This window comes from Chelonus insularis, unplaced genomic scaffold, assembly GCF_013357705.1.
Source record: "Chelonus insularis isolate UGA/USDA-ARS -01 unplaced genomic scaffold, ASM1335770v1 contig_70_pilon, whole genome shotgun sequence".
NCBI classification, from domain to species: Eukaryota; Metazoa; Arthropoda; class Insecta; order Hymenoptera; family Braconidae; genus Chelonus; species Chelonus insularis.
Window position 1 is genome coordinate 1,406,991 of NW_023276716.1, and position 22,716 is coordinate 1,429,706.

The 22,716-nt window shown below is 27.8% G+C and overlaps 1 protein-coding gene across 3 annotated transcripts in view; it reads right to left on the bottom strand.

The window, feature by feature from the left end:
- LOC118070952 (uncharacterized) overlaps window positions 1–22,716 on the bottom strand; it is a 171,906-nt gene that overhangs the window by 143,398 nt on the left and 5,792 nt on the right. The window lies entirely within an intron of this gene.

Below are 22,716 nucleotides of genomic sequence, written 5' to 3' on the forward strand. Positions count from 1 at the left end.
TTCATTCACTTGTCAAAAAAAGACATCCTCACTTTTTCAAACACTTCAGAGATAAAGTCAAATTATACAAGTCAAGATCACTCAAGAGAAAACTTACGAAAAAAATACATCTCAAGAATACAAAGAAGTTAGAAAGTAAGTAAAAGTGTCATGAAGAACGTAAGAAGTGTACATCAGTTAAAAGCAAGTGTTAGAGATCTAAAGTTTCTACCCATCAACTTTAGGTTCAACTCCAGATTTCACGTTTTTCGTGCTTGCAATGCAACCACCACAAACTACTAGATGAAGATAGGATGGAAGATCAACAGAAACTATCATGTGTTTCGCGAGTGTTAGCAACCTCACTGTGAAAATGACCTGTGTGTTTAGTTCAAAAGCCGTCAAGGATCTTCTAACACACGACCTGATCCGGAGAATATCTCCAGAATTTAACGAGCAGACCAGAAATAGAAGACATAACATACTCCATTCTCACTATCATCTGCGATACTTGAATCACTGTTTATACGTTGATTAATAAGAAAATAAATTCAATATTTATTATCAAATTCAAGTTATTATTTACACGAAAATAATTATCTTTTAAATATTTGACATTTCAAAAGATACATCACTTCTACTAGGATATCATCACACTTTAATTCATTGTAGCTTTCAAGAGAAATGATTGTCAACGAAAAGTACGAAGTTACACTCACATAAATATGTTGAATAATTATAATTAAACATAAACAAGTTAACTAAGTGATTGGCTAATTTAAAATGTTTGTCGATGAATCTCCAAATATTTAATAAATACTTGATACATAATTTGCGGAGTTGATTATAAATAAAAAAATGCTGAAGTAAATTTAATTGTAAAATTATACTTTTTACGCAAATCATGACATAAAATTTATTAAAAGAGTTATAATCATCAAACTGTTGTTGTTTTCGTGATCATTATATTTTTTCCAAGTATTTTGTGCAAATACATTTTATCTTTCTTTATACAGGCACAAGTCTGTGATTAATTATATTTACTACAGGAATTTTCTTCTTACGAATAATGATTGCATTCATTTTACAACGTCAAAAAATTTTTATTGAAATTTATTAGCCATTTGCTATTGAATTACATACAGTAGTTTATCATGTAATTTGTAATTCAGCATTCTGGAATGCTGGAACAATATTTCCAATAATTGGTTTTTTTTCATGTAGTAATGAAGCTAAAATAATTAATTCTTAATTTAAAATTGTAGCACTATACAACTTAAAATAGAGTAATGAATTAGACAAAATGAACAAATTAATTATAATTAATACGGATTACGTACGAAGATTTTTTATTAATTCGTCACTTGAAGGACTGATACCAGCTGTAACGGAACAAATTTACACATCTGTAAGATATTGAAAATTATCATTGAATGAATTATCCATTCTTCTTTTGATAATTATTTAGAATTGGAGCTCCAGTCAGAAATTGTTCTAAAAGATTTCTTATGCATCTGGGGTCATTTCTGAGGATACAAATAGTAAATTTAAGGCAGGGGAGACATACTACTGCTATTACTTCATACTTTACATGTCATAAATTACATATGATAAATCAATGAATTTCACTAAAATCGTTGATTGTACAAAACCCGGCAAAGGGAAGCGGGGGGGGAGGTGTTTATCATTTGATCAACGTTTACTTACGGAAGGGGGTGTTAGAAGAGCATAAATAAATATTTTTAATTTTAATATAATATTTAATTTGTTCCAGTTTTTATCATACATGATGATATGATGCTTTACTGGTGTTTTTTGATCATGTAGTATCAATGTTTAGATTAACTTTTAAATTTCATTACTCACTACGAATTACTATATTTATAATTGTAAGTTAAAGTGCTGTAACATTCTACATGTACTGTATATTATTTATTATATTTATATATTTGCCCTTTATTATTTGTAGAGCCAATGTAAGCTTCTTTTGAAATTTAAAAGCTTAACAAAAGAAAAAAAAAAATGATGTTTCACACGGAAAAAACACGAACTCGAATTTTAGCAAAATCTACTATTCTAGATTGTAATTATTTGGATGTCACAGTTTTTATTAAGTATATATTAAAAATTATTCTCCGCATTGAATTAATCAATTAAAAATTATAATATTATTGGAAGGTTATAATAAATTTTAGCGAACCATAACAGTAGAAATACTTCTTAAGAGATTGTCAATATAAAAACTAATATCAATGTTTTTTGTTTAATTTAAATTAATAATTACATAAATTTCGAGTCCGCTTTTTTCCGTGCAAGCTCTTGTAAGTTTGTAGTAATACATTGATTAAAACGCCTGTAGGTTAATTTAATTGTTACGAAAGTTTCCTAGAATTCAAAAGGGCCAACGATGGCAATATAATACTTATTAAAAATTCTGAAAAAAACATATGTTATTACCTTTTTTTTAAATTAATAAATAAGGTAATTAAATTAAATATCTATTTATTATAGTTCATATCGAATATCGATAATTACTAAAGTATTCATTAATCAGCAAACTATTAGTTTTTTTTACAGTTAATTCACTAATAATTATATCAGGAATAATTATGTAATCTATAATTATTCAGAAATTCATTATATAATGTTACTTATTCTCTAATGTAGAATTAATTAGTATTTCAAAATTTTTCATAATGGTTTTAGTTTTCAAGCATTCATATCCATATTAATAACTGATCATTGATGAAAGGAATCACAAATTTTCTACCTTCATAAGTAAAACTTTTGCGATCAAAGTGACTATAGTTCGTTGTTTTTGAATTAAACTTTAGTGCAAAAAATTGTACAAATATGCCATTCTGGCCAGAAATACTATTCAACTTTCTCATAAATTTTGGAAAATTATCATGTCTTTTACCTTTGGATTCCGGATCGGCAGTTACACTCAAAGTGCTAAACGGAGTTGGATGTTTCATTGTAACTGCTAACATCATTGGAGTTCAATTATCAATGATTTCAACTATTTACATAAATTTTCATCAAAGGTTATTAGTAACAAACCTTCTAGGTATTGTGATAGGTTTATCTGAATTAGTTTTCAATATATTATTTTGGCGATTCAAAAGAGTAAAATTTCAAGTAAGTATAAAATGTTAGTTCATCATAAAATTGTTCACAAACATTGTACTAAAAATTTTCTATTTTATTGTAGGAATTTTTACAAGAATTTAAAATTTTTTTATCAGCATCAAAGGTACATGAACGAATGATAATAAATAAATATTTTAATCGTTACAAATATTTATACATATTTTATTCTATCTTCGCTTTTGGTACAATTATTATACGAGTGATATTTGCACCAATGCAACAATCATTGAAAATTCCTTTTGCAATTTATTATCCATTTTCAATTAAACAATACTCTGCAACATACTACGTCATTTATTTATCACAATCAATAACATCATTTTATTGTGGGTGTCAAATGATATTCCCAATAACTGTCGCTATGATTCTCAAACATGCAGCAATAAAATTAGAAATTCTAGTTTATGATTTAAGGAAGGTAGAGAATTACAACCAGCTAAAAATATGGATACAACAACATCTAGAATGTATTGAGTAAGTATTAATTATTGAATGTCATATTAAATTGATTTGTTTTCACTAACATGTCACTATTTTTTAATATTTACAGATTCGTAAATCGTATAAATGTCGTATTACGTAGTACAATTATGAAATCGTATATCGTTTTAGGACTAGCAATTATTTTTGGAAGTATTGGATTTATTTACGTAAGTAATCAAAACCAAATTGTCAGATTCAACGTTACTTATTATTATTATTATTATCTTTCTTTACTCTTATGTATTTATTTCTATTTTTAAGAATTCAGATTTTTTCAAAATAATAAGGATTTTTCTAATGATCATTAGTTTTTTGATGGGAACTTACATTTATAATGAACCAGCAAATGATATATACGAAATGGTAATAAGTCGTTATAAACACATCATTTAAAGAGTAGAGTTGATAATAAAATTCATTATGGATTATTGTAGAACCAAAAGATAGGATTGACATTGTATGACATGGAATGGAACGAAGAACTGATAGAAATGAGAAAAGTTCTTATAATTATTATGAGTCAAGTTCAGAAACCAATTTTCATCTCACCACTTGAAGGACTCATGCCTGCTCTTAATCGAAAGATTTATAGTAATGTAAGATAAATCATTTTTTAACACTACGTTTTATAGGGTAATAAAATAATCGAATTTTTTTTTTTTAGTTTTTATCGTATTTGGTATCATACATCATGACTCTGCGTGCAATAGTAAACACTCAGTAATGGCATCTATTTGTTTGAATGACACCTAGCTTTAGGACAAATCTATATTAAATCACTGCAAATCTCAAATTTTAAATTATTTTATTTTAATACACTAAAAGTATTTTAATATGACGTCATCCATTTAGTAAAAATTGTCTCGTATTTAAAATCCTTAAAAGACGATTGCAGTGAATTTATTTATTAATAATAATTTTGTTAAAGTTCACTAAATAATATTTATAAATAAAAACAATTCTTCAATATTATATAATATTATGTAATCACATTATTTATTTTGTTATATTTGGAATTATTAATTCTATTATGATTCCAATTATAAAAGTTCATTTAATTTTGATAAGTTTGTTATTTTTTTTTCATAAAATAAATTTTCCCTATAAAAGACGAAGAAGAAAAAATCCGATGCAGGTTATTACTGTCCTCTTTTCAACTACCGCATCATAGCAAGCGATAACCACGTGGAAAACCTAATGTAACGGAAATGCTAGCACATTTCAGGAAGCCGACAAAGAAAATAATCCACTTCCTAACATGGCCGTTACTTGAGTCCAAGGTTTTTCCGCCACCAAAACCAAGACAACCAAACTATGTGCGGCCCTTCGACCTTTATGGCAGATTTTCCGAGCAGCCTTCAAGATTCAACACGTGGGATTGCACCCACTCTTCAAGATCTACCAATAGCTACACCCACGTTTTTCCTTCTAAAAAAGGACGCTGACTAGATCCTGCTTTTCAGAACCCAGTACTTCAGTTTTTCTTCAGCATTCTGAGATTTTGCTCAGGTGCACTGAAGTCTCTAGTCACGGTTCACGAATCTTAGTCCAACGTTGTTTTGTAACTTCTGTCCAAGGTGTTTTTTTTCCTTTGGTCTTTTACTCTCGTTGATGACTAGGTGTCACTCACGCTGGTGAAGAGCTTGAATACACCCTCACTGGTGATAAGTTTAAATCTACCCTCGCTGGTGATGAGTTGCAATCAACCCTCGCTGGTGAAGAGGTTTTCATCCTCGCTGATGGACAGTAGTGATAGTAATTTACAATTTCAGTGACGAAGCGACAAGTTCCTGAACTCAGCCGACCCCTTTAGCGTATCTGGACTCATTCAGTGGAATTGCTGTTTTTTTTTTTATAGTTGTAACCATGTGTGACAATAAAATTGTTTAGTGATCTAACAACTTAAAACTCCATGCCATGTTCTACACATCGCCTATTCCTAACACATTCAATTGCGTATTTACAGATTTATGTCATTGTTGTAAACAAATGAAATTAAATCAATTTTACTTTGAAACAGTTTTTTTACACTCAAATTAAAAAAACCCCCATAATTACAAATATTTATATTTTTATTAAATTTAATTAAAAATTATATTTAACTATTTACAAATTTCATTTTTTATAATTTTCATAAACGTATTCCCAACTGCAAAAAAAAAATAGAAGAAAAGTTTTAAACGAATAATTCAAGTAATCTCTTCACGTAGTGATGTACAATGTAACAGTAAGTAAGGATCTAACAATCACTGTTCGAAGGAAGTTCTGTTCGTTACAAACGGAAATTGATCATTACAGAGAGTTTCGTTATAAAAAGTTTTGACTGAATTTTTTCGGACGTAGAACGAGGATTTTCACTTGAACTAAATTTAAAGAACTCTGAAGGTTAGTAATCTTCCTCTTTACTACTCTCTTAAACATTTTTTTTTAAAGCTTCAAAGGATTTAAAATCTGTAAACTTTTTTAATAGAATTATTCATAGTCATTCTTTCAAACAATCTGCAATAATCTGGGCAAATAATAATAATGGCAATATATAAAATTTAGTTAAAGCTAGTTTCTTCCTGATTATCTTCTCATTTAATCAAGAGAGAAATTCTTCTTGTAATTTATTCAAAAAGTTGCTAATCATATAATGTTTGATTTACTAATTAAATAATAATTATAATAAAGAAAATAATACTCTTAAAAAGTTATAAATAAAACAAAAGTTGTTCTATTGAAATTCAAGCTAATTTTCGTTGTTCTCTAGCTTTCCTCCCTTTTATCGAAAATAAAAGAATCCAAAGCTGCTGACAAAAAAATTATATATGATTTAAAATTTCCATCAAAGGGATTTTGTTTTTTGTAGGAAAGATTTACAGTAAAAAATAATATTAAAAGTTTTAAAGTTTAAATGTTTAAAAATAATTTCGATTTCATCAGACTTCAATTCATGTGAAAAGCTTCATATTCTTTGTACAAAAAATTCCCCAACTTTGGCGAAATAAGTGTGCAAACGTTGAAGCATGAAAATTGATAGTATATTCATCATTGCCTAGAAGATATCTCACAGAAGAGTTTTGGCGAACAATGGCGAGTAAACTGGATGAAAAAAATGAAGATAAAAAAAGTGAAATCCTCAGGAAAAAAAGATATATCCTGTGCAGTTGTATGTTGTATCATTTGTATTCACAAAAATTCGGTTTATATATTCCTGAGGAATAGACTGGGAAAATAAACATTGATAGTTAGCCTTGAAACAATGGAGGCATCTGCTTAGCAAATTGAAAAAATAATCATGTTTTCATAATACTGTTGTTTCGAACGTACAGATGAGAGAAGGAATAATGCAATAATCCACCCCATGGACAACAAAAATAATTAAAAAAAGAAAAAAAAATAAAAAAACTAAACGAAAGATGTACAAAGAGGGTGTTAAAGAGGGAGGTAACGCAGTACATGAGGACAAGTACTACTGCAAAAAAAAAAAAAAACAATGTAACATGTAGACTGTATACAAGAGATGTACAGAGAGTACACAAGTCATTCACCCAGAGCTATCCTTAACGCTCTCACTACTGATGTCTGCATATTTTTTATACATCAGAGCAGTAAATAAATGCCGTCATGTCATCATCTACTAAATGACTAGACACATATTTTTAATGTTTTATTTTTTCTTCATTTTACTTGTCCGAATCTTTTGTTTAATGTATAAATTTCGCCTTTGTTTAAAAGCACTAACAAGTATTCTTGAATGAGAAAAACTAGAGGCGGCATCGCTTCAATGCTGGTGATGATTAGGGAGCATCTTTTAGGCTTCTTAGCAGCCCTACAACATTTTTTGTCTAGTTTGCTTTTGTCTTTGTTATCGTCGTCAACGTACAAATCACCATTTTCAACACCAGCTTTTGATGACACTGTGGTTCAAGGGGGAACTCGGGGTAAGATGGGGTACTGGGGCAAAATATTGTGTGGGTAAATATAGAGCTTTTTAAGTGTAGAGTTTTTATTTTAAACCATGTGGTAATTAAACGAATTGCTGTGACTAAAATATCATTTTTTTAAAAAATTTAATAGAGTGTTGTTGGACAACATGTTGAAATTGATTTGAAATACATTTCTTTACTAATCTTTTTTCTTGTGTCAAAGCTAAAATAATTGTTGATTCAAAAGGGGAAATTCAAATGGATCTGCCTTGAGGCTTTTGATGATTTTATTGAATGAAAAGTAAAACCTGCTGTTCCATTTTGTTTTATTTTATCTTAGAGTTATTTTACTTTACATTATATTAATAAAAGAAAAATGAATTTGATGATTTTTAACTGAACTTTTTTGATGCTTAAAAGATGCATCATTATGCTTCAGGGAGTCATTTACGTCTAGTTCCCTCTAATGAAGAATTATAAACCATTTTGGAGTTGTTATTTAAATACACTAGTGAGTCAAGTCTTGAAAGTTATCTAACGACATGAGTTTATATTTTTAAAAATTATTCATCTCGAGATGTAATTAATTAAGCAAATTATAAAATAACTTTTTAAAAAATTTTCATTTATCATTTACAAAAATTACTTCATTTTTAAATTTTTATTTTCATCACAATTCAAAGCGAAAGTATTAATTAATAAAAAAACCAATAATGATTAAAACATTAATAATTTATCAAAATCCTTTCCATTGTATGAAAATATTTGAAACATGAAAATCCAAAGTAATTTCGACAAAGTTATTTTGTGACACAACTGGAACTGTTAATAGATTAAAATGTTATCTGTATGTAATTTATGTTTCATCAAAATAAATTGAAAATTAAATGAATGAACTTTTTTTTCTATTAATTTGTAGCAGAATTTTTTTTAAAGTAAAGCTTAATTTTATTTAAAAAAAAGAAAATAATAAAATAAAACCAAAAAATATCATGTAAAGATTAAACTCTATAACTGACTTGAAATTATGATTGATACTATTCGTGTCACTTAAGTTTCAGAATGATATCAGCTGACGTCAGCCTGCGGATTTCCAGTTTTATCACACACCTAACAAGATCCACCAAGTTCCCTTCTTCAGCTAGCGAAAGTCAAATTGTACAGAGGGTTGAATGTTCGGTCAACCAGAATCTTTTATTGATTATCAAAGAGTATCTTCACTATCAGTGCTTTTTTCTTTTCTACTTCAATCAATAGTCCAACTAGTTTTATCATTAAAAACAACTATCTATCTCCAAGTGGATTTCAAAAACAATCATCATTAAATTCTCCATCAAAAATATTTCTACCATCGATCATCTTAAAAAAAAAAAACCACTATTTTTCATTTTTAGATCATATAAAACTTTATTTACCAAGTTATTATTTTCTCTCAGCAATAAGAGTTCTAGATCTACCAATAATCCTTGACTATCAGACTTCTACAAGTTAAATTTCCTAAAACACTAGACTATATATTCATAAAATATACCTTAACACTCTTGAAAATAATTTGTACCACTAGAAATCAATGTGAATATTCAAGGGATGATGTTAATCATGCACAATAGATCCATTTTCAATTACAACTTGACTGACATCATCTCATCCACAGATTCTTCTTGAAAACTCCACAAAAACTATGACTGTCACCAGACCTTCGATCCGTTAAGTCTAGTTTTTTTTCAAGAAAATTAATTTTAAAAATCTTCAAGTAAACTCTGAAAACTCATGGGAGAATGATTCCAGTGTCTAATATGACTCATGGATAGACGACTTACGTACAGATACATAAACTCACAGACACTGTCCAAACTTCTCATTTCTCTCTGTCAAAGACCTGGAGCCATTATATCGTTAAGTCTGCAGAAAAAACCACTGGCTCCATGATAGTGCAGCAGACCAAAACCATCCTGCTTAGTCTGTGCTATCCGATTTAGATCTCGCTGAGGGTTCTGAGAATATACCGCAGCACCTTCCGTTCAGATAGAGATTGGGGCATTTCCCGAGAGTGGAGAATAATAATCGTTATCAAATCCATCGAATGCTTAACTGGCTTTATTCCCAACAATGAACGAACCGTATCGTAAATAGTTTCACTGAAATAGCTAATATCAGCGAAAACTCATATCAAGTGAAAAAGCCATATTTACTTAAACAAAATTAATCAACTAAATAAATCTACTATCGTTAAATGAATTAATCAATGCACAAGTTTCACTACAGATGTTAAATCTTTTTTCCAGTGATTAATTGATACGTCGACTACACTTTTAGTCAATAGATGCTGGGTATATGTATATACATTATACGTTTGCATTTATTTCATTGCAATGTTTCCAAGAGTTATAAAATATATCTAGCGAAATGTTTGTTTACGTAGGAATGCATGTGTGTCCGTGTAGTAAGCGAGGGGCAAACATAAGCGGATTATCACGAGAATAGTGTAATATGAGACGATTTGAAAATAAAGCTAAACGAAATTCGGAACTCCCTTATCTATACCACTATCGTGAAATCCTGCTATTTCCGGCACGTCATCTGACTCACTATTATGCACTCGAATGTGTCACATGCACCCTTGAATATTCATAACACTTTATACAGTAATAATCGGAGTGTTAAAACGATTAAATTTCTAATTAAAATTAAATCATGAGTAATTCAATCATATCGTTCGTATAATTTTATTCAATAAAATAAACAAGTTATTTAAAAGCAATTGAATATATTGTACATTAAGCGAATTGTACATAATAAAATTTGTTCGAGAGTTTGATACAAATAATTATCTAAAGGCTTTATTGTAGATGAATTAAAAAGTAAATTTGTATTTTTTAATGAAATATATTTTTGAAGAATCCTTGATTAATGAATAATTTTAAAGTGTCTGTATTTGCGAAAATATTCGATGGGATTGAAATTTATTTTGATTGGAGTGTTTAAATACTCATAACTATCAATGGACTTTTTGGAGTTGATTTATAAATAAAATTTTAATAAAAAATAATTCGTTTTTTTTTTCATTGCATTAGTTTCTTAAAAAAAAATTTTTAATTAATTTTTATAACAAATTTTAAAAAATAATAATAATATTTATAATAAAAGTTGTGAATGTTGATGATAGGGCGAAGGAATTAAAAAAATTAATTATTAATGTATTCAAAAAAAAAAATTGTTTTCTAAGAGGAAAAAATTCTTAAAATACTCTCCAACTGCACTATCTATTTTATTTTCAACTAAAGCTGATAAACTGATCTCCTAAACTGTTTTTAAAGCTATAATTTCCTTAGGGGGTTCGTCTCACCCTAGATTTCATTACAGAATATAATACCCATTCTTGACACGATTTGAATTATTACCAAAATAATTTATTTTAAATATGCACTGTTTTTTTTAACGATAAATTAAAGTTTTCATCAAATAAAAAATTCAATTTTTGAATAGAACTAAAAACCATTATCAATTCTTTTCAGCTAAATCAAAAGTTTTGAATAAAAACAAAAACAAAAAAATAGACGCATGCTTGTTGCTGAAAAAATAATTGTCAACATGATAAAAAATTTATGGAAAATCTTTAATGAAGATAAAAAATTCCATTCACAGTAAATTTTCACTCTGACAAAAAAAAACAGTTATACCTCGAAGCCTATTTATCAAAAAAAGATCAATATTTACAACATGTTTTTTTCGTAGCTTTTTTTTCCACAAAAAATGATTTTATTCACGTATAAATATGCAACAATGTCTCGACTCTATGACATCTCCGTATTCATCATTTCTCGTCTGGCTTGACGATATGATATTCCATGATCGTTTTTCTTCTCCTCGTCCACCCAACAACCGACTATCCAACATACGTATCCCCAAATCACGAAAGCCATATTAGTATATGAATATATCGAGCATATACACACATATGCATCGACATAACTGCACGATATAAAACGCAAAATGAAACTATCTTTTATCTCGATAAAATTCCGCAGAGTTTAAAAAAGCTTATCAAATACTGTATAGAACAAGGCAACATAGTTTTATTGCTTCTATCTTTGACGAGCGTTCAAGACTAAAAAAATACAAGTAGAATAAAAAATCAATTTATCATGAAAATGATCGTTAGTCACGACTAATTGATATTGGGATAATCCTTGTAGGGCTGTCTGATCTAATGGTTGGAGTCGTGAATAATAATTTTGATGCATCCCTTCATCAAAAGGCGACAAGAATCAAGATCAGGGTTGAAATGCATTTGCATTCATTTCTATATCGAACGATGGATCTTTAAATAACTCAATTTTGACGTCTCTAGTAGCACGTTCATCACCGGACGTTGATACAAAATATTCAAACATGTTTACGATCATTTATATCCTGTTTATAAGATAACAATAAAAACAACAGTAAATTGAGAAGTGGAATTGATTGAATTGATTAAAGAGAGAAAAAAAAAGTCGTACAACGAGGGAAAGAAGAATTGAGCAGAACATGCAATGAAAATTCAAAGAGAGTAGAAGCGAAAAATTGATGAGAACTGAAAATAGAAAAAGAGATTGCGATCGTGTGGCATATGGGCTTTTAGAAACTTTCATTCTTACATGGTAGTGTAAGCAGTAGAGCTCTAGTATGCATCCATATTATGGCAGTTGCTATGCTTGTCTACACCCCTCAATACACATTTGAGTCCCTTGAGATATATTATCCAGAAGTGTACATGCGAATCGACTCTCGAACAACCACCAAGCAGCCTGAATGCACATATCACCCTATTATATTGTCGAGCATAGAGACAAACAGCCACAGAAGCGCGAGGGCTGCGTTAATTTATCAAATGATATTTCGTTACCATATGTTCCGGCCAATTAATTAAAGACTTATTTCCTTTGTCTCTCACTTCTTTATACTTGTCTCAACAAAAACAACCACTGGATTCACGCAATAAAGACGCGAAACCTCAGGCAACGCTACTTGAAGAAAGGAAGGAGAAGCAGACTAACGAAAACAATAAAGACCGATTTATTCTGCATCAATAAGTATCACGGTCTGAAGAAAACCACGTGAAAAACCTGGAAATTCAATACTCCTCAAGGAGAATCAATTCAAATTACTATTTTATAAGGGGTTTTTACGCATGTGGGATCAGACAAGTATGTAATTGTTACTCATATAATACTTTGAATCTTGAAAAAAATCAAACTTACATCATTTTCATGCTATTTAGAATCTAGAAGTATTCAAGTATTTCATTTTTACACTAATTATTTATTTAAAAATTCAAATACAGTATGGTATTTTTTTTATTTTTATTTGTTTGTTAAAATGATTACTTTCAACTTAAAATAAAATAAATTGAACTTAATTAATTTATCATTTAAATATATTTAAATATTTTAAAAAATATTTAATTGTTGAATAAAAATATTGAAAAAGTTTTATTTGATTAAAAAATTTTTTTTAAATTAAATATTATTAAATAATTCCTGCTCTTCCGTTTAATGTTACATATAAAATAAGCATGCTTATATTTATTAATAATTTAAAAGTTATTTTTAATCGTTTGTTTATTTATTATAATTTAGGGGTAAACTATATTTAATAGAATCCTAAGAAATTAACTTCTATTTATCTAAACATCAATAACAAAATGTCACAAAAGTAAACTCAGTAATAAGTATATTTATTAACGTCACTTTGATGATTTATGGATATATATATAATTGTGCAAATTTATATTATTAAAAACTTTTTCAAAAAGATTTATTTATTTTTTTATTTTGATGTATGACTATGTGTTATAGAATATTAATTTAAATATAATAAAATGAAAAATGTTGAAAACTATGTCAGGACTGTTCATTGAGATTTATATTGTGGTTATTTTTTGCTATTAATATTTGTCTCTGATATTTACACACATTTGAATACATTCTATGTGATACTCTGTACCCTGCAAAATTGAAAACAAAGAATGATAGATGAGTATACTTCAAACAACAAAGAGCCTATTTTAATATAAAAGCTTATAATCTAAATAATACATGAATTTTATAAACAAACAATTTTTTTTATCAATTATTTTTTTTTCAATTACATACACAACTGCAATAGTAAAAAAAAAATTCTTTTCAATCCACTTTAAATTTACAAAATAATTTTAAATAAAGTTGTTGAGAAATTTTTTTATTTATTTGTTGAGTACTTTAATATACAATGCATTTCTATGACAAAAATTTTTCATTAATTAAGAAAGCAAAATGAGTTAAAATAAAGGAATGAATCATGCTTTAAATAACTTTCTGATGCATTCTTAATGCAAAATTATTTAGAAGCTAATTACTTGGAAATTTTTATAATCATTTTTTTTACTCCGTTAATGTTAAATAATTTCAAGGCAATTTCGAAGCAATTTTAAAGTAGATACAAGGTGTCATTCAAATAATCAGTTATTGTAGCTTTAAATGTAATTTTAAAGTCGAGTCACTATACTGCAAATCTCAAATTTTGGAAGTGTTTTAAATTAAAACACTACGATTTGCAGTGTATAGTTATTACTTGATTAAATTATTGTTTTATGAATTGTTATTTATATTTAAAACTATTCTGATTTAAAAAAATGATTTCTATGCAATTATCTTTAAAGAATTTCGAAATTTTATTTTAAAACCATCCACCAGCTAGCCAGAAAAATTGTTAAAATAATTTTTAAATTTAAAAGAGTAGAAAATGTATATTTCCACACGGAAAAATATATATTTTATTTCAAAAATATGTTGAAATATAATTAAATATATTTATATAGTCAGTTATATAATTATATATTTTTTTATATTTAATTATAAAAAATTTGGCCGAAAAATTATATTTTAATATAATTTTTGAAATAAAAAACATTTAAAAAAAATATATCTTTTTTTCGATATGGGTTAAATATAATCAAATTATCACATAAAAAGCCATTTCCATTTTTTCATTCATATTTCTAAGTAATTTCCTAACAAATTCAACACTAAATAAAATACAAAAATAACGCTAATCAATAACTTGAGCAAAAAGCTTTTTCCCAGCCATTTGTTATATTTCAACATTAAAATTATAATTGATGGAATGGAGTAGAGTTAACAAAAAAAATGACAGTTTACACCTTTTAGTAGTCGAGTTTCAACTCAAACGATGGCAATATATTTTTGTCGTTGATCCCCAGGCATATTTGAATCGTTAAATACACGCGAGACCGCACACGGGTTTGCATCAGGAGTGGTCGTCGCGGGCACGTGCGCGCGTTGCGCGTAATAGACGCGTTTGTCCGCGGTCCATTAAAAACACATCGGTTTCATTTGCCGACCGGATGGTAAAGTTTTCCGAGAGAAAGGGGAGACCAGAAAAAAAAAGAAAAAAAAAAAGGTAGGGAATGTAATCAACGTGGGAACATCCCTCGATGCTCTCTAATAATTTCAAGTTGGAAGAAAATCAACAAGTTCTCTATTACATACTGTGTGTCAGTTGTTTTTTTAAATTTCACTGAATTGATTAATACAACATTGATGAACTCAAATAGATTTAATGTGTACCGCACACAAGTCTGTAACTGTGGTTGTTCAGTATATAGAACAATCTATCACGTGTGTCCCAGTGGGAATCATGTAGGTATGCCCCGATAAACACCAATGACCCGGTAACCACGACCGCAGTCTCGCCAGGTAACCCAAAGTCAATATTTAACCCTCCATTAATGCCTGCGATCATCTATAATATAGATTCTATATCTCATTTCTGCCATTTAACTTGGATCTTCGACTGTTTGTTAGTCGAGAGAAAATATTTCAAACGGATTAATACCCTTGGATTAAGCTTTATCGAAGCCTGAAATATTACGTTTCTTTTATAGACAGATAAGATATTCGTAACAATAAAATACTTTTAAACCTTTCTTGAGAGAATTCAGGATGTTTATCGATACTGTCTCGAGATTGCAATAAGACATCGAACAATAGACAGACTTGTAAAAAAACAAGTCAATCGTTCACCATTGAAATCGTACAGTAGCCAGCTACCTGGACTTATTCTATATCGGGATCGCAGGTCAGTGTTGTTTGATTGTTTCCAGTATTATTACTAAATTGATACGTCTGCTCCAAGAATGAATATAAAATTCAACTTATTTTCCTTTTCTTTGAATATTTTTAGAAATAAAATTATTTATTGAGTCATTTTTTGGAGGAAATGGATTATTGTTACAGGTCCTAACGAATTTGTTAAATTTCAAAAAAGGTCGTCATGGTTGAGAGTCCCCTAACACGGAAGCTGCTTCATGTCATTGATGATATTTATTCCTTTTATGTTTAATAAGATTTATTTCCTGATTTTTGGAAACATTTATCAGCTGTAATAAACCAGAATCGATGATTAATTGAGGAAAAGAAAGAATCAAAAAGGAAAAAATAAAATTTTCAGTCATAATTAAAGGAAATTTTTTTTTTTTACATTTTTATTGCTATTATTAAAATTATTCTATATAATAAAAATTTATGGTCACAAAAAAATGTTATTATAGAAAAATGGAATACTGACGAAAGAATTTAAGTTGATGAAATAATTTTAGATCAAAAGAAAGAATCTTAATAAAAATAAATAAGTTAGAATTAATTAAATTTTATTTATTTATTTGTTGATGAATGATTAGTAAAAAATTATTTAAAAATATAGTTAAAGTGAAACACAATTAGAATAGTATTTCAATTAATGCATAGAAATGCAAATAATGTTTATGTAAACATAGAATTTCATGAAATTCAAATTTATTATTTTCATTGCTAATATCAATAATATAGAATCTACATTGTAGATAAAATAATGGGGATCAGTATTTCAGAATACAGCTCAATATGGGAAATTAGTTTCGTATTATATAGAACCCTCAATTTAGTATTATATTACTCTTTATTAAATTAATAATTATTCCAGAAAAATATTCATTCATAATTGTTATTCATCTACAAACAATTAATTATTCATCAGTTTCATCAAATCAATAAATATATTTATATATTCATTCGCAAAATACTAAATAAATATCGTCTATTTTTTTCGTCAGTAATTTTACTCTCTAAATTATAAACACATAATTAGTGAATATTGTTTAGAAATTAAATGAGTAAAAAAATTAAAAACATTTTCTATTAATCAAGAGATGTTTTAAACTATTTTTAATAAATAACTCAACAATGTAAACATGAGATGTAATAGAAGAAATTTGTACATTAAACGAAATTAATTACTATATTTATTATCACGGTGTTTATTCAACAGAGTGTATTTTATAGAGTTTTTTGTTTACTTTAGAATATTAACTTTGCAATTTTTAAATAATCCTGTGTATAAAGTGTGACTGACGGTTCGTTCATCAAGAGTTTGACGAAAAGAGAAACTTTAGGGTCATAAGTTTTACCAAGAAACGACCTTTAAAGTTTACGCAACGGACTTATCCAAATAATTTACTTTCAGGCGCATGCACACCTCGAAAAATATAACGCGTGATTCCGTGCCATGTGCCATACCAGTAAAACTATAAATAAAACATTCTTCCTCTCGAAAATCCTGTAACTTTATCACATTTTTTTCTCAATCTCATAAATTTTCTATTTTCTAATAATTATTACTATCAAAACATCTCATTTAAATTTAGTACGACAATGAAAAATACTTGATAGAAAGAAAAACAATCATAAAGTAGATAATAATCATAAAGAAAATGCTCAAGAGATAAAACATAGGTAGTAAGAGAAAATAAAAATGAATAAAGATGATAAAATATATATTTTCAAAGGTTAAATTTTGTGGTTAGATATTTTACAAGTTGTGCAAAGAATTGAAGTGAAGCGTGGTAAAAAATAAGCCAACAATTTTATCGTCACAAGGACCATATAGATTTCAAGATTTCAAGAGCTGTAATGAAATTGAGTCGAGAATTTTTCTACAGGGGTTCTACGTGCTTCATGTGGATGGTATTGCTAGGTCATAGTATATTTTTCTTTCACAGTAATGAACTACTAACTTTAGCCAGAAGTAAAAAATAACGGAAGGAAAACAGAGTAAGTTATCGAAGTCGATGCGTTTTTCTTAAATAGATTATTCCCTCTATGTTTTTCTTTTTTTTTAGTTTTATTTTATTATCAACATAAGAGAATGAAACTCTTTTCATAGTTACTCTTTGCCCAAAAAAAACATTATAAAATCTTAATTAAAACAAAACTATCCATTGATTTAATAAACAAATTATTTTTTTTTAATAAAAATATTGATAAAAAATACAAATAATATTAATAGCTATGTTTACTCCAATTTCAAATGAATGGAAATAAAAAACTATTGCTCCAAAATTTTTGTAAGGAAAGCCAATTGTTGTTAAGAATGTTGGGTTTTCAATAATTTATTGCAAACATGAGAAGAATTTATTGACCACAGAAGATATTTTATCTAAAAATTTTCGATAGAATAATTTTTGTCTTTTTTTTAAAACCATTTCTCCTCTCAGTCACTATAGAATATGAAAACATATTGAGTTTTGTATGAAAAAAAGAACAAACGAACGTACGATATAATAAGAAAAACGATAATATCGGAAAATTCTTCAAATAACCCGATATTTTTATCTACTAAAATATTAAAGATATCTTACTTTTTTCCACAATTATTTTATAAAAACCCTTAAGAAGTAAGTCTAATTATATGCTTGATAGAAACCACTTCATTACCACCCAACACTAACGTTTTTATTGTCATTTCGTAATGAAGAACAAACGAATAATAATAAGAAAGCAGTAGACGGCTGAATAATAAATCAACTGAAAAAAGATTATAAACGCCTTCAATGTCGTACTTCATTAAATATACATTTTCCATCAACAAATCTAAGATTAAAAAAAATTTTCAGAGAAAATTTTTTTATTCTATTAATTCTAATCCAATTTATCTAGTGACACTCGATGAGAAGATAAATCCGAAATGTCATCACAGTAACCCTTGAAAAAATAAGTAAAAAATGCCACTATTTAAAAAAAAAAAGGAAAATTGAAGAAGTTGAACACTTGAATAGATATATACATATATAGATAAAAGAATTTTATTCATTGGATACCGAATCGAATTAAATTCATGAGTTTTTAAAGTTCACAAGAGGGTTATATAAAAAATTAGAAATATAAAGTTTATTCAAACTAGAAAGAATGGCATTGGTATTGGTGAATAAAACGAAATTTATAGTGATCAATAATATACTTTTTAAGGTAAAGTATACTTGACTCGTACACATTCCACAAATTTACTCCAAATGAATGCTAAACTTTTCACTCAGACTCGTTGCACTCATCTCCTTGACACACTCCATCAAGCGGGCTCACATTCAACTGGAAAACTCTTGTCAAATTTACTTCTCTCAAAAGAACTTTATTCGTCATTCTACTGCATTACATTTTCTATTTACTTTATTGTATATACCTATAGTTCACCAGTTATTGGAATTGAGATTTATTTATATGCTTCAATATAAACCATAAAACCAAAAGATAAAAACATTGAGATAGTACATCTCGAAAAAAAAAAAAAAAATAAAGAAAAATATAAAACCACAAAGAATAGTCTATTCTATTCAAAATGCCAAGTATTCGAAAGTCACAGATTTACTTGTCGTGTCCGTGAATGAAAGTAGCAGCAACGTCCCACCACCGATCCAACTCAGTCGCATCTCCTTAAGGCACTGAAGCGAAAAAAAAAAATTTGTAGGAAAGAGAAAGACGAATGAAAAGAGTAGCGGAAAAACCGTAATGGATCTGTTTTCAAGATCCACTCCTGTCGAAAGCTCAGTTCACCATTTCTCTCCCCTTCTTTCTCTATTATTCATTTAATTGACGGTGTATACAGACAAAGAAGATACGTCGTGTGATAGATTAAGAAAAAATGAAAAAAAATTATTCAAAAGATTATTGTAACTTGTAATATACACTAGTGTATATTTGCCTAAGATGTCTGCGAGTAAATCATCAAGCAGAGAGTAATATCGAACTGCATTCAACGATGCATAATTTTTGTGAAAAGTATACAGATACGTATATACATGCCGATGTATACATCATATACATAGTCTTGTTCTTCTGGTGTATATATTTCTGATGTTGCGATTCCAAAGACAGGATGTTTACATTGACTTGGCCTTTATTGCTACGCAACTCGAAACTCTCAATAATACTGTCTCCTAAAACTTCAGAAAGTGACACCGCAGGCGCATTGGATAAACTTGACTAAAACTTTGACTTTGGTTCTTCCAACTTGCTCAATTTTTATTCCTCCTATACATTTGTGACTTGAACGTCTGCATTTTACAACTTGAATTGTTTCAGTTACCAAACTGATACTAACTTCATTTAATTTATTGTATATATAATCCATGCATTGCATAATTGAATTTAAAATCCAGTTCATTTGCAGAAAATTCAATTTATGTTGACATTAAGATATAAACAGGAAGCTATTATTTACAATTTTATTTAATTAAAATAATTACTAAAATGATATAAAAACTTGTAATTGTGTTATATTCAAGACTGTAAAAAATAGAGCTTTTTAATCATTTCTTCAAAGCTGTATTTTCAGTGAAAATGATTGTATTTTAGTCAACTGGAAAACATTTTGGAGTTTATTTTCAGTAGATTATAAAGCATTTATTTTATATCAAAGCTTATTTTTTTGCCATAAATTAAAAAACAATTATATTAATAATTTCTCATTACCAACTATTAATTTTATTATTAATTATAAGTATACTGCTTAATAATGAATAGTCTATTTAATTAATTTAATGATAAATCAGTCAATAAAAAGACTAATTTACATTAAAAATATTGGAAAAACTAATTTATTTATTTAAAAAAAGCCTTCGTTATGTCAACACAGAAATACCACGGGAAAAAAGGTTCCATTTTTTGTTAAATCGTCTCAAAATACGAATTTCGATAAATCAAATTCTATTATTAGAAATCCATGTTATTTAGATTATAGTAAAATCTATCTTTAGCCATAGCTATTTGTAAAATGAAACTTTTAGTAACATTACATTAGTATGTAAAATGGATAACTTTTTTGAAATTAAGTGAATTATAATCATCAGAATTATTAACTTTATTGTGTGATAATTATTTTCTCAGTTTTTATCAAGTTAGCTTTTATGAATAATTTATTTAAAAAGTAAATAATTAAATTAATTCGATAAACAAAACTTTATAATATAATATTCATTATATTGAAAGTAATTAAAAGATTTTTCAGCAGTAATTTTTTTCTACTTTTCACGAGTTTATTTCAAATTAATCATCGCGCTATCAAACATTTTCATTTCAAAAACTCCATTCATTTCGCCAATAATTATAATAAAAATAAATTCAATATTTATTTATCCTATTACATGGTAAAACTTCATAAATAAGCTTTTTTTATATTAACATTTTTATTTTTTGAAATTTTTATCATTTAAATGGAAAATAGAGCTTGAAATGTCTATTTCAACATACGATTCAACTTTGTTCGTAAAAATTCTTGTAAAATTGGCTATTTTTCAAATATCTCACAAGGGAAATACTCTTTGAAAAATTTCTACTATTTTATATCGAACAGATTATTTATTTTCTACATTTTTTACATATCATTTAATAAAATATATCTTCTAAATAAAAAAGTACAACTGCTTCCAATTTAACATTCGCAATTTCATATAATATTTTTTTTTTTTTCTTTCGTAAAAAACATTTTTTTTTTTTCTTTCTATCGATAAATACCTATTTCCGTTAACTTGATAACAATGTAAATCGAGCTGCCTTTTTATAAAAAAAAACATAAAAAGAATAAAAAGCAGACTTCAGAACATGAGAGAAGCGATGAAATGATCTTAGCATGTCTCAAGAGTCTGTCAGAAGATAAAAAGAAAAAGAAAGTGAATTTTTGAGATCTCTGTAATAAGTCTGACAAAGTAATGATGAGATATCAATTTAAAGAAAAACTTTCATGCAGTTGCAGGATAAAAACTTTTGACCTGCAATAATCACCAACGCTCGAGTGATTGAAGTACCTTATACACTGTTAGAAAATATACGTTAAAGGTACCAACGATTGATTCGTCGATATAACTCGATATTCTCTCGTGTGAACGAACATACAAGTTCAATTCCAGGCACATACCAACGATACTTGGAATGAAATGGAAAAGCATATGATGACAAAGGGTAGAGATTTTTCTGCGTGTACTCGATATCCTTTACATAACAATGTCATGTCATTGTATAGTATGGCTAGCAAAAAATATTGGCTTAGATAAAAGAAAAATTGCTCAACATAATTCAAACTTATAACTATTTTTTCAAATCCATTTCAATGGCAAATTTATTCAGTAAAAAATATAACAAAAGAAAATGAATTGAAAATTATAAAAAAAAAAAATCGTTCTAACATAAAAGCCACGTATGCTTTACATAACAGCTAAGTAGAATAAACTGGTACATATTGCGTGAACTAAGGAAAAAATGCAAGAAATACGTGTGGAATAGTCAAGCTAAGCGATAATAATAATTCGAGCGTTAAATAAGCGATCGAGCGATCAAGACGTCCAAAGGAATAAGGGTAGAAGAGAGGGGGGATCTAAATGGCTCGAGGGTACATTTTGCAGAGGGTAAACGGGGTGTTGATGACAATGACGGCCTTGCATGACAAAAGCAGCCCTTGCGCACGCGTTCGATTCAATCCAATGAATGGACTGAGTATCTTATTCATTCGCATTTCCATATAAGGGGAACTAAAAACTTGACAAACTATTTTTCTCATTCTTTTTCTCACTTTTTTTTTCCTATCTAATATGTTTTTTATTCACACAATTTATTTGAACAATAAATTATTTCATGAAATCCAACTCAATGCAGCGTTCACCTCCATCAAATATGTACGACTTTGGAATGTAAAAAGTTGAGAATAAAAAAAATATTCATTAAAACTTATTGTAAGTCCTGTCCGAGTATTGAGATGAATTTTTAAATATTTTAACTTGGAAAAAAGTATTATTACTGCATGTAAAATACAAGACTTCTAAAGTCATATAGATTTCAATATTCCATAG